General features: G+C 52.5%; 1 long non-coding RNA gene across 1 annotated transcript in view; it reads right to left on the minus strand.

Annotated features, from left to right (window-relative positions):
• Positions 1-6,250, minus strand: part of LOC122203884 — a 44,269-nt gene extending 38,019 nt beyond the window's left edge. The window contains exon 1 of the long non-coding RNA XR_006195383.1: positions 6,167-6,250. This is a non-coding gene — a long non-coding RNA (uncharacterized LOC122203884). The remainder of the gene's footprint in view (positions 1-6,166) is intronic.
• Between the last annotated feature and the right edge of the window lie 6,792 nt (positions 6,251-13,042).

The raw sequence follows: 13,042 nt of genomic DNA on the forward strand, positions 1-13,042 counted from the left end.
GCCAAGGCCATGGAAAGGCGTGGATAGAAAAGGCTGAGCGGCTGAGGGCAGGGCTAGAAACGGGGGGTCAAGAGCCGTGTAGACACTGGCATCTGAGGAGGAGGTGCCTCGGCGTTAGGAAGAAGGAGACAAGAAACGAAGTCCGTGGTCAAAGGAAAGAGCGCGACGTGGCCGTTTCGTGCCTTCTAGCAAACGAGAGAGGGCAGCGAACCCTGGCCACCCTCACTACTCCCACCCTAGCTCAGTCACTAGTAAGTTGCCCCAGACAGTGGGGAGGAACCTGTGCTCTCTCGTCAGGTCACTGCCATGGACATAGCAGCTCCACGACTTGGGCCCTACGTGTCATTCACCTGAGCCGTGTTCCTTTAATATCGTTTTCTTGGACTTGATTCTTGGTAGAATACTTTTTTTAAGTTTACATTTATTTTGAGAGAGAGGGGGGGAGAAAGAAAATCCCAAGCAGTCTCCTCACCGTTAGCACGGAGCCCGACACGGGGCTCGAACCCGCGAAACGGCCAGATCATGACCTGAGCCGAAATCCAAGAGTCAGATGTTTAACTGACGGAGGCACACAGGTGCCCCTTTAAATGGAATCCTTTTTTAACGCAGCTTTGTCCTATGCCCTTCCATCTGAGACATTGTAGGGTTCATGAGTAGTGTGCCACACGCCCACGCGCGCGCACACACACACACACACACACACACACACAGCGGTGTGCGGGAGCTGGCCCGCAAGGCTCACGAGAGCCACCGTTAAACGTTCAGCAATCCTGAGAGCCAATTGGTGCGCACACAGTGGTGAAAAATGAAATTAAAAATTTTTTTAACCTTTTTATTTATTTTTGAGACAGAGAGAGACAGAGCATGAGCGGGGGAGGAGCAGAGAGAGAGGGAGACACAGAATCGGAAGCAGGCTCCAGGCTCTGAGCCATCAGCCCAGAGCCCGACGCGGGGCTCGAACTCACGGACCGCGAGATCGTGACCTGAGCTGAAGTCGGACGCTCAACCGACTGAGCCACCCCAGGCGCCCCAAAAATGAAATTATATTAGCTTGCACTCAGGCTATTTTAAAGACAACGGTAATAAATACTCAGAATTCATCCTTTCCTAATTATGTTGCCATATTTTGCTAGTATCTCTGTTCCTGAGGTTGCTAACGTTCACCCATTGTCTCTGAGCGACGGAGATGCTTTATCATAGGATGCGACGGTCCATTTCTTCCCGACTCTGTGTTTGGGAACGTATCAGCCGCTTGAACTCAACCATGGTAGCGATATTTACACCATGGACATTGGCAAAGGCTCCAGATCAGAGCTTTTGTTCCCACGCAGAACTGATGGTTAAACATTTAACTGGCACGCCACATCTTTGGGTAGTTATTAGTTACATACTGTGTGTGTAGAATAATATGTAATATGAATTTATTTCCCCTACTACATGCTAAAACAGACTTAGCTGCAACTTTTTAAAAAACATATATATGTGTGTATATATACACATACCTATATATATACATGTACACACACACACACACACACACATATGGGGGCCCCTGGGTGGCTCAGTTGGTTAAGCATCCGACTCTTGTTTTCGGCTCAGGTCATGATCTCGCAGTTTGGGAGTCTGAGCTCCGAGCTGGGCTCTGTGCTGACAGTGTGGAGTCTGTTTGGGATTCTCTCGCTCTCTCTCCCTCTCTCTCTCTCTCTCTGCCCCTCCGTTGATCTCTATGTCTCTTTCTCAAGGTAAATAAATAAACATTTAAAAAAATGGAAATATACACGTATATAAATATACGTGTGTATATATCTGTGTGTGTATACATGTACGTTCCTACGCTCCCTAAGAGACTGTGGCGTCCATCAGAGAGGACGTGCGGTATTAACGCTCAGCAGCCTGATAGTCATTTGCTAGGGAAACTGAGGCCCAGAGAGGTGAGTGAGTTTGCGGAGGCCACACAGTGAGAGCAAGGCTGAGTCAGATTCCTTTGCACTTCCCTCTGTCCAATGCTGCCTCCCTCCGTGGATGGCACTGAGTCACATCCCTGAAGCCCACTGTTCGGCATCGGCTAGAAACGAGAGGGAGCAGCCCGAATGAGGGCAGAAGGGAGGGTGCAGGGGGGCTAAAAGGGTCATTAGAAATTCACACAATTAATTAGACAGTGCTAGGGACACAGCCGTCTGGATAATCCATCGATGAGCATGGCAGGGGGCCTACCCCCCCACCCCGTCCCCCGCCGGGGCCTCTGTGGGTTACCGCAAGCAAAGCTCAAAGGTCCGCCTTCCCCATCAATACCCACCCCAAACCCGCGTAAATATTTGATGCAGAATTAAAGCCCGTTTCCAACTTTTATGAGCCCGGTAGCAGCGTCTGCTGCCTCTGGGTGCCCCCCACCCCCACCATCTCCCAAGGAGCACCCCCCCCTCCCCCCGCCCCCGGCCTGGGCAGCCTTGTCCCTCCATCAAGCCGAGTGCATTAGGACAATTAGCACCAGCCCACTGGCGCCAATTAGCAACCAATAGTGTCTATATTATGGAGAGGGGGCGGCGGGGGCGCCTGTGTCTCCAGCCGGCCTTCACACTCAATTACATTAAGTGGAGGCTCCAAGCCGCGGGCGGGGGTGGGGGGGGGGGGGTGCGGGACGGTTGCTGGGGTGATTGCGTCTCCTCCGTGTGGCAGGTGATCTTCTCCCTGGCTCCCCGATCGGGGACGGACTCCTCTCCTTGTCCGTTTGCATCAATACACACGCCTTCACAAGGCAGGAGTGAGGGAGGCACGGGGTGGAGAAACAAGGAAAACTCACGCAGCGAAATCGTGACATGCACCATGCCGCCCGGCCTGCCTGCCTTCAAGAGATATTCGTAGGGGGCGTCCTGTGAACCCAGGATCCTTCCATCGGCAGGGGCGGCCACATAATCGGCATGGCCCGGTGCAAAATGAAAACCTGAGACTCCGTATTCAAAAAAATATTAAGAACTTCAGGGGGTCCCCGGGGGGCTCCGTCGGCTGAGCGACCGACTTGGGCTCAGGTCATGATCTCACGGTTTGTGAGCTCGAGCCCCGCGTCGGGCTCCGGGCTGACAGCTCGGAGCCTGGAGCCTGCTTCGGATTCTGGGTCTCCCTCCCTCTCTGCTCTGTCTCTCTCTCTCTCAAAAAATAAAGAAACATTAAAAAAGTGTTTTCAAAAGGTATTAAAGATTGCAAAATGATGGCAACGGAGCATTAAACCAGGTGCAGGATCCTTCTCAGCAGGAGCCCTTCTGAGCCCGGGGAACCTACGCAAGGGCACTGCTGTGCTTTCGTGAAGCCAGCCTATCTGCGATCTGGGATACAGGAGTGAACAAATCTGAACCAAAATGTCAGCCTTCAGGGGGCCTCACTTTTTAATGGAAGGAGACAGTCAATAAATGGTAAAAAAAAAAAAAAGGATTAGTAAATTAGTTCCCAAGCAGGCAGTAAGTGCAACAGGAAAGAAAAAGAAAATTAGAGCATGGTAAGAGGGGTCAGCAGGGCCAAAAACAGGGATCAGGGGACAAAATGAAATGAGCATTGGAAGGAGATGGGTTATGCAGGGCCTTCTTGGCCATTAGGAGGACCTTGGCTTTTACTCTGAGGGGCTCAGGGAGCTCCACGAAAGGTCTATCAGCAGGAAACCGAATGTATTACAAGGATTCCTCAGAAAGCTGTGTTGGGACCGGACAGTAGGGAGGAAAACTAGAATATAAGGAGACCCATGAAAAGCCCACCCCAGGGGTTGGCAAATGTTTGCTGGAAAGGGCCGGATAGGAAACATTTCAGCTGCGGCGGGCCATAGGGTGTCTGTCACAACCGCTCAGCTCTGCTGGCACAGCACAGAATCAGCCGCGTTCAGTATGCAGATGTGAGCGTGCTTGTGTACCAATAAAACTTTACGGACACAGAAAGTGGGGTTTCGTATAATTGCCATGGGTCACGAAATATAATTTTTCTTTCGCTTTTTTCCCCAACCATTGAAACATGGAAAAACCACTCTGAGTTGACAGCATACCGCCCCCTGCTCCCCCCCAAAAAAAAGCAGCACCGCAGGCCAGATTTCACCGGGGGGGGGGGGGGAGTAAGTTTTTTCGACCCCAGATTTAGGAAATAATCCAAGGGAGACCACCATGGAAGGACAGTGGGAAGGTCCTGGATATATTTTTAAGGTAAAGCCAGTAGCATTTCCAAGAGGTCAGCTGGGAGGCAAAAAGAAGAGAGAGAAGCCAAGTCAGAGGACAGATGGGAGTCTCCCCTGAATGGAGAAGACAGCGGGAGGTGACAGTGTGACGGAGGGCCAGGCGGCGGTGGTAATAAGCCTAATCACTCCTTATTAGTTATTTAATTGGGCATTTCATATGTCCCCAGTTCCTTACAAACATCGATTCACTTAATCCCTGCCTAAACGTGTTCAGCAAGTTTGACTCCCTTCACATCTCAACCCATTTCACAGATGTGGAAACTGAGTCTTAAAGGAGTAAACTATGGAGGCGCCTGGGTGGCTCCGTCGGTTAGGCGTGGACTCCTGGTTTCAGCTCGGGTCACGGTCTCACGGTTCACGAGGTCGAGCCCCGCGCCTGGCTCTGCGGTGACAGCGTGGAGCCTGCTTGGGATTCTCTCTCTCCCTCTCTCTGCCCCTCCCCCCACTTGTGCATGTCTCTCTCTCTCTCTCTCTCTCAAAATAAATGAATAACATTTTTTTTTTTTTTTAAGAGTAAAGTATCCAAGATCACCAGGCGGAAAGTGGCAGACGCGGGCCATTCCCGCCAGGGAACCTACGTGCTACAGCGTTTCGGGAGCCGCCCACATCACTTCAGAAATCTCGCACGAAGCCAGAAACGTGAAAACACAAAGCAGAAGCCTTCCCAGGTACACGTTCTGGATTTCAGTTTAGTTTCAATATTGGCTCAGGGGTGCGTGTTTCCACATGCTTCTCCCCACTCTCTGTGCCTCGGTTTCCCCCATCTCTGCCACGCAGCTCCAGGACCGGAGCCTTTCCCCGGGTCCCTGCCTGACCTCACGTCGGCCGACACCACGATTCCTCAGCTTGGGAGCCGAGCAACCTGGGCAGGGACCGTCCCACAGCCTCAGGAAAGCGTTCGTTCTCTGTGAAATCACCAGGGATTATTTATGTGTCTAATACAGCGTCTTCTGTCTTCCAGGGTTTGCCGATCGCTGGGAAGCGAATCCCAGGGGAGGCCGGAGAACGGACAAGAAACCCCTTGTCAGGTGGAGGCTGGACCCCAAAGGAGCTGGCGGGTCTGGGCCGGGGGTGGGCATCTGCTAGAGACAGGCGGACCCCCCAACCTGACACCCCCGGCCCCCCTGAGAACAGCCACTGGGCCACCTCGTGCTGGCCTCCAGTCTCGGCAGGAACCGAGCAGGTGCCGACCCCACCGTGTGCCCCGGGCCGGGGGAAGGACGGGCAAATGTGAGTAGAACAGCGCCTGCCGCCCGGGGAGCCCGCGGACTAGCTGCCGGGGCCGTGACTTACACGCAAGCCTGGGAACCTGCCCCCGGATGGTCATGGTCATCCCATCATTCACTGAGCACCCGTACAGCCAGGCGCCCCGCTAACCTTCACGTGAACCGCATCACTGACCCCTGCCAGCCACCCGTCCAGGAGAACGTCAGCCCTTATTTTACAGGTAAAGAGACCGAGGCTCTTCCCACGTCACTCACTCGGCCAGCAGAGACTGCAGCCAGCCAGCCTCGGACCCCAAGCCCGACGGAGAAATGCCACAGAACAACGCAAGTTTTCAAAAAAGCCCCTTCGGAAGATTCACTCGTGATCTGGATACACACAGCCTTCCTCCCGACACACGTCGCTGTTTGTCGTCGGCCGCTGCTCCCGCTGCGAAGTGTGGACTTTGGGGGAAGGCATTCAAGGCTTCTGTTTAAGTCTTAATGAATTCGGAGCGGAAAGAAAGCCGCCTCCAGCCGGGATGTGGTTCAGTCTCCACTGGGCTGGGTTAGCTCGGGTCCTCCGTGATGTGGGTCCCCAGGAGAGAGTAACCGCCCAAGGACTTGTTTATTTTAGGGGGAAGGCCTGGGAGGGAAAATCATGAAAGGCTGGGGGCCAGTCGGATGGAAATCAAGTCTGACCCTGAGCGGAGGGGAGGAGGGGGGGCTGGGCTAGGAGGGTAGCCAGACTCACCTGCCGTCTATGGGAGCTGCCCCGAGGCGCCTGGGTTTCTTGAGTCTGGGTTGGCTTCTGGAGCCGTCCTGTGTGTCCCAGGAAATGGGCCTGCCTCCGTATCGCCGCAGCCCACAGTCCCTGCTGGGAGCCGCCCCGTGGGAAGTGTGGCTTCCTGCAGATGTGACCGTGGGTGGCGGGGGTGGGAGCCACGGGCAGGGCCTCGGGCAGGCGGTGGGGGCTCTGCAAGGTGCCCGATGAATGACCAGCTCCCACACTACCTCCGAGCCTCAGTGTTCCCACCTGAAAAATGGAGCATTGCAACCAGAAACGCAGGGACATCCGGTGCCTGAAGGAAAAAGTTGCTGTCACCATGTAACGGCCTCCCTTTCTACCTCTGCCCCCAACCGGGAATTCTGGGTCATCCTGTACATTTCTCTCTAAAAATGTATCCCCTTTGCTCACAGGGTATTGTTTGTGCAATTATTTGTGTGGGGTTTTTTAAAATATAATTTATTGTCAAATTGGCTGACATACAGTGTTTACAGTGTATGTCTTGGTTTTGGGGGCAGATTCCCGTGATTCATCGCTTACGGACAACACCCCGTGCTCATCCCAACAAGTGCCCTCCTCCAGGCCCATCACCCACTTTCCCCTGCCCCCCCCAACCCCCATCAACCCTCAGTTTGTTCTCTGTATTTAAGAGTCTCCGATGGTTTGCCTCCCTCCCTTTCTGTTTGTAACTATTTTTCCCCCTTCCCCTCCCCCAGGCTCTTCTGTTAAGTTTCTCAAGATCCACATATGAGTGAAAACATATGATACCTGTCTTTCTCTGCCTGACTTATTTCACTCAGCATAATACACTCGGGTTCCATCCACGTTGCTACAAATGGCCAGATTTCATACTTTCTCAATGCCAAGTAGTATTCCATTGTATCGATAAACCACATCTTCTTTATCCGTTGGTCAGTTGATGGACATTTAGGCTCTTTCCGTAATTTGGCTATTGTTGAGAGCGCTGCTATAAACATTGGGATACATGTGCCCCTATGCATCAGTACTCCTGTGTCCCTTGGGTAAATTCCTAGCAGTGCCATTGCTGGGTCATAGGGTAGATCTATTTTTAATTTTTTGAGGACCCTCCACCCTGTTTTCCGGGGCGGCTGCTCCTATTTGCGTTCCCACCAGCAGTGTGTGATTATTTGTTGAAAAACGAGTAGCAAAGCTTTGGGCTTCTCTCTCATCGTCCTGCCTGAGCTGACATACCAGTTGCTGTCACGGATCTTGCTCTGTGCCTTAGGGTCTTCATTCGGCAAAGAAAGATAATAAAAGTATAAAAGTATCAGCTTTGCGGGGCTGCAGAGAGCTTCAAAGGGGTTCACGGGAAGGGCAGAGAACTGACACACTGTAAGATACAATGTAAGTAACCAGGAGCACTTAGCTTTTAAAAATGGTCGCTCTTCGGGGCGCCTGGGTGGCTCGGTCCGCAAAGCATCCAACTTCAGCTCAGGTCATGATCTCACGGTTCCGATCGTGAGTTTGAGCCCCTGATCGGGCCCTGCGCTCACAGCTCGGAGCCTGGAGCCTGCTTCGGATTCTGTGTCTCCCTCTCTCTCGGCCCCTCCCCTGCTCACGCCTCTGCCTCTTTCTCTCTCTCAAAAATAAATGAACATTAAAAAAAATTTTTTTTAATGGTTGCTGTTCCCCAGGAAGAGATGACGATCCCAAGTTCAGGAAGACTAAATAGCGTGAAGTCAAACAGGCAGTGGGCGATGAGAGCAGGGTCGAAATTCCAGGCTGGAGCCCTGGCACGCTTGACCTTCTTGAACTGGGACCCCCCGTGGATCTGGGGAGGCATACGCGCTACCCCGCAGACCCCCATCGTATGCCCTTCTGCCCAGAGCCTCGCCATTGTCCAGGTAGAAGATCTGATCTCAGAGCCCTGCCTGGGCTCACCAGGACCCCCTCCTCCTTCCCAGGACACAGCCCCCGATGCCTGCCCTCTGACCCAGGCTGGCGACTCACCAGCACCTGCCCCGGCCGGAGCCCTCGATGTCCCGGCTCATCCTGAATCCCATCTTCCTGCTTAGTCTTGGTCGGACATTCATTCATCCCTCACATACCCCCTTCCCTGCACCAACAGGATTGTTCAGCGTGTAATTTCTAACTCCCCACCACCCCGGAAGGCTCTACCGACGTCCATTTTACACATGAGAAAACTGTAGCTAAAAAATAAACTAAACTGATCATACATCCCAACCCAGGTTTTCCCAACTAAGAGCATCATAATTATAATAATGCTCCAGATACATTGTCTCGCCCGAATTTCAGAGCAAGCGATGCGGAGGAAGAGGCCGAGGCTCAGAGAAGTCAAGGAACTTGGCCAAGGTCACACTTCCCTGTTTCCATTTCTGGACAAGTGGCCAGGTCCTCATCCCCGAGGGCCTCCCACAAGAGGCTGTTGGACCAAGATGCCCCCGTTGGACAAGGTCTTGGCTAAACATCCATCCCCAAGGGCCGGGGAGAAGGAGCTGGTGGGCAGAGATGCCCCAATTCAATCCAATTGAACTTCCATCCTGCCTTTGCAAGGACTCAAGGCTCAAGGGCAAAACACTGGCTAACTCTGAAAGCTGGGGCAAGGACAAAGGAGAACTAATTAAGATTGAAAGCAAGACAGGGTCCCCGAGCACTGCCTCCTTTTACTTTAGAGACACCCGATAGCCCTCCATGTCCCTTGCGTCGTTGCCGACATCCCCGATGGCATCTTCGAGAGCCCTGTATGCACCAAAGTAAGCCCTTCTTGTCCAAGTTGAAGAGGGACCCACCCTGAAGAGTCATTTAATATGAATGAGCAAATGCCTGTTACTAAAATCAAACATCACCCAGTGCCCATATTCTTCTTGGTAACTAATGTCCGGTGATCTTAATTACTTCGTGATCCGCAGATATTTTTGTGGGCATCAGACAGACACGATATCATCGCAAACCGCTACTCTGGGCACAGGGACTCTGGGCTTCTTCAGTCACCAAACAACTCATTCATTCATCCTCAAGACAATTTCCAATTCCTTCCTTTTTTCATTCATTCTCAAGGCCTGTTCCCAACCTCCGTCCCATTTGGGCTTTCTGTACAGTTATAATGTTGTAATATATATATATATATATATATATATATATATATATATATATACACACACATATACATATATATATATATATATATATATATATATATATATATATATAAAAGATAACACTTTATTCCCCAGTCTTCCCTGCTGGCTCTGGGGCTCCATTCGGGCCAATGGGATTTAAGCAGATATCTGTTAAAAAGAGTTCCTTTCCTGATAAATATGGGGATGAGAGTGGCTAGGTGAGCCCTTTCTGTCCCTTCCCTCCCCTTTTAGCCTAGGAAGCAGATGTAATGCCTGGAGGCAGAGCAGCTATCTTGTGACCATGAGGCATTAAGCATGAATCAAACTGAAAAGATCACAGAGGAATACTGGGGCTGCTAAACGAATTCCAACGTCCATCTCCTTCTGGATCTCTTGTTACGTAAGGAAAACAAACCACGGTTTATTTAAGCCACATAAGAGTTGAGCTTTCTCTTAATCATAGCCAAATGTATTCCTAGTATAAGTGCTTACTAAGACCGAGAGAGGCACAGCCCCTCCCCCTAAGGGAGCTCCTGATCCAGTGAGGTGATACGAGAAAGAAAAGAAGTAACAGTAAAAGAAAGTGCCTTGTACCTATGGTTCTGTTATCACCGCCCAGAGAAATGGAGACAAAGCTATTCCCTGCCAGACCCATTCCTAAGTTTCTTCTTCTCATTTCCTTATCCCGAAGGCCTTGACCGGAACAGAGCGCCCCCTGCAGCTGAAGCCACACGCTGTCCCTGCTGCACCGCGCACAGCCCGCTTCTCTCCTGCGGGGACGAGTTCCAGAGCTCAGAGCACGTGCAAGGAAAGTCCTTCTAGGTTATCACCCGCCCGGGCTGGCTCACACTCTTGACGCCCATCTCCCCTTCGTATGCTTCCTTTATCACGGGTCCCAACCTGGTCATTTCTGTCTCCTCTCCTCTAATCTAGTGCAATTTCACCCATCTCTCCTGGCTGACGAGGACAAGACTGCTTTCCGTCCGCACCCCAGGTCGATCCCCCACTTCCGACGTGTGATGACCCCCCCCCTTTAAAGTCACAGGTAGGAAAAAAATGATCACAGTTGCAGACTGGGTGTCCAATAACGATGAAGGAAATGGAGACGACTCTTTATTTATCACAGTAACCAAAACATCTACTGAGCGTTGACCGTGTCTCCCAGCCCAGCAGAGGCCTCACGCTCCTGGTCTCCCAGAGAACTCGAAGCTCACGGCAGGCAGGGACTATGCTTTTTCTCTTCGCACTGTGCACCCAGTGCCTGGCACACACGAGGTCCTCAATAAATATTTATCAAGAGAGTAAATCCCCACTGCAACCTAATGAGGTAAGTATGCTGACGAGTCCCATTTTACAGATGAAAAAACTGAGGCTCAAGAAGAAAAGGAACTTGCCTGAAGGTCACAGAGCTGCCAATTGACACAGCCGAGGTTTGAACTCAAGCGGCCTGTGCTCCAAACACCGTCACCAGGACTCAGGGCCGTGTTTTACCATATTTGGCAACATTTGGACACTTTCAATGAAATTTAGGTGTGAAAAAGCACAGGGATGGGCGACATTGGCTAAGGGCCTTTATTTTTACTCGGCTGAAACAAAAGAAAAGGCTCCTTGCCAATTCTTTGCTGCTGCTGCTTCTTCTCTTTAATGTTTTTATTTTATTTTTGAGAGAGAGAGAGACAGACTGTGTGAGTGGGGGGTGGGGAGCAGAGAGAGAGGGAGACACAGGATCCGAGGCGGGCTCCAGGCTCTGAGCTGTCAGCACGGAGCCCAACGCGGGGCTCGAACTCACGGACGGTGAAGTCATGACCTGAGCCGAAGTCGGACGCTGAAGCGACTGAGCCACCCGGGCGCCCCGCTTTGCTGCTTTTCTTAAAAGCAACATCCCAAGCCCTATACGGAGGGAACGTGGCACTCAGTAAATGCAATGCTGAAAAGCTTGCTTTTTCAGAGCATGAGTTGAAGGCAATTACCCAGATTATCAAACCGCCCTTCACAAGGGATTCCGTGCAGGCTTCCTTTAAACAGCAAGCCCTGGGGCACCTGGGTGGCTCAGTCAGTTGAGCGGCCGACTTCGGCTCAGGTCACGATCTCGCAGTCCGTGAGTTCGAGCTCCGCGTCGGGCTCTGTGCTGACAGCTCGGACCCCTGACCCTGCTTCGGATTCTGTGTCTCCCTCTCTCTGACCCTCCCCCGTTCATGCTCTGTCTCTCTCTGTCTCAAAAATAAATAAACGTTAAAAAAAATGTTTTTTAAACAGCAAGCCCCTATCCCTCTGGCTTACAAAGCCATTCACTGATTCATTCATTTGACAAACATTTATCAAGCCCCTACTGTATGCCGGGAACTGTGATAGGCACCGAGGCCAGCATTTCGAACAAGAGGCACAAAACCGCTGCCTTCACAGTTTATATCCTAGAGGGGGGAGACAGATAATGCGGCGGGCTTTGAAATGTCCCCCTCCCGAGATAGCCACATCGTTATCCCTGGCACCTGTAATGTTACCTTCTGGGGAAAAGGGAGGGGGGTCTTTACATATGTGATTCAAGTGAGGATCGTGAGATGGGGAGATCAACCCGGATTATCTGGGGGGGGGGGTCCTGAACACATCAATTACAAGAGGGAGGCAGAGGGAGATGTTCCACACACAGACGAGAAGACGATGTGATGTTGGAGAAGAGAGCCTTGAAAATGCCGGTCCTGCCGCTCGGGACGGTTGATGATGCGAGCCGGGCAGCCCCCGGAAGCTGGGAGAGGCGCGGAACGGATCCGCCCCAGAGTCTCCAGAGGAGGCCTCGCCGACCCCTTGACCTTGACCCCGCAATACCGATTCCGTATTTCCGGCCTCCAGAAACTGATAGAGAACCTTTGTTTTGATCTGTGAGACTCACCGTCCGGTGGCAGGTGCCATCGCAGGATTGAACGCACACGCGTGCTTCTGGAAGAATCCCTGCCTAGGGGGACGCCCTCCTGGAATGGAAAGTCCGGTGACAGCAGCTCAGCCCTGAGGGAAGGCTTGACCTCCCGACACCACTTTTCCTTCGCTCCTCGCGGCCAGAACCCCAAGGCCACGGCGGAGCCTGGATGGGGCCTTCTGCCTGCATCCTGTTTAAGCCGGGTGACTTCCCTCACCAATTAAGAGGTTTCCCCTGCAGCTGGTCCCGCTCTCCCCACACCTGCCGAGGGAAGCACGTGTCCACCATCAGCCTCCTTTTGGGCCACCGCCTCGTGTCACCTCATTGTTCCTCAGTTGCCGACCGCTCTGCAGAAATGACCCCGTTGGGAAATGTCCGGGTGGGGGTGGGGGGGGGGGGCGAGCGGATCTACGCAGCCCTCTTCTGGGGAAATCGCGGTGGTGATCGTAGCTACCTTTCATCGGGCACCTACTTCGTCCCCTGGATGCTCCAGGCGTGGCCTCCACGCATCTGCAGCAGGGGGGCGCCCTGGGAGCTAAGACATGAGCACCGTGCCCACCCCCCCCACTCGCCCCTGCTCAGACCTGCGGGTTCACAACCCGCGTTTTAACAAGATTCCCTGGTGGGTCACAGGCTAGGGAGGGTAAGCGCTTACTCGAACCTCCACCGGAGAGAAGACGAGACCCTGGGGCGCGTTGTTTCATTGGTCAAGGTGATTGGTAGTGCTAATGTGCCCAGTGGAGACGTGTTCGGGGCAACATTGCCAAGGGCGAGGCTGTCTCAGATTTGTCATCCTCAGTGTCCTAGGTCCCCAGTGGTCTTTGCAAGACT

Source organism: Panthera leo, chromosome D3 (assembly GCF_018350215.1).
Source record: "Panthera leo isolate Ple1 chromosome D3, P.leo_Ple1_pat1.1, whole genome shotgun sequence".
Classification (NCBI taxonomy): domain Eukaryota; kingdom Metazoa; phylum Chordata; class Mammalia; order Carnivora; family Felidae; genus Panthera; species Panthera leo.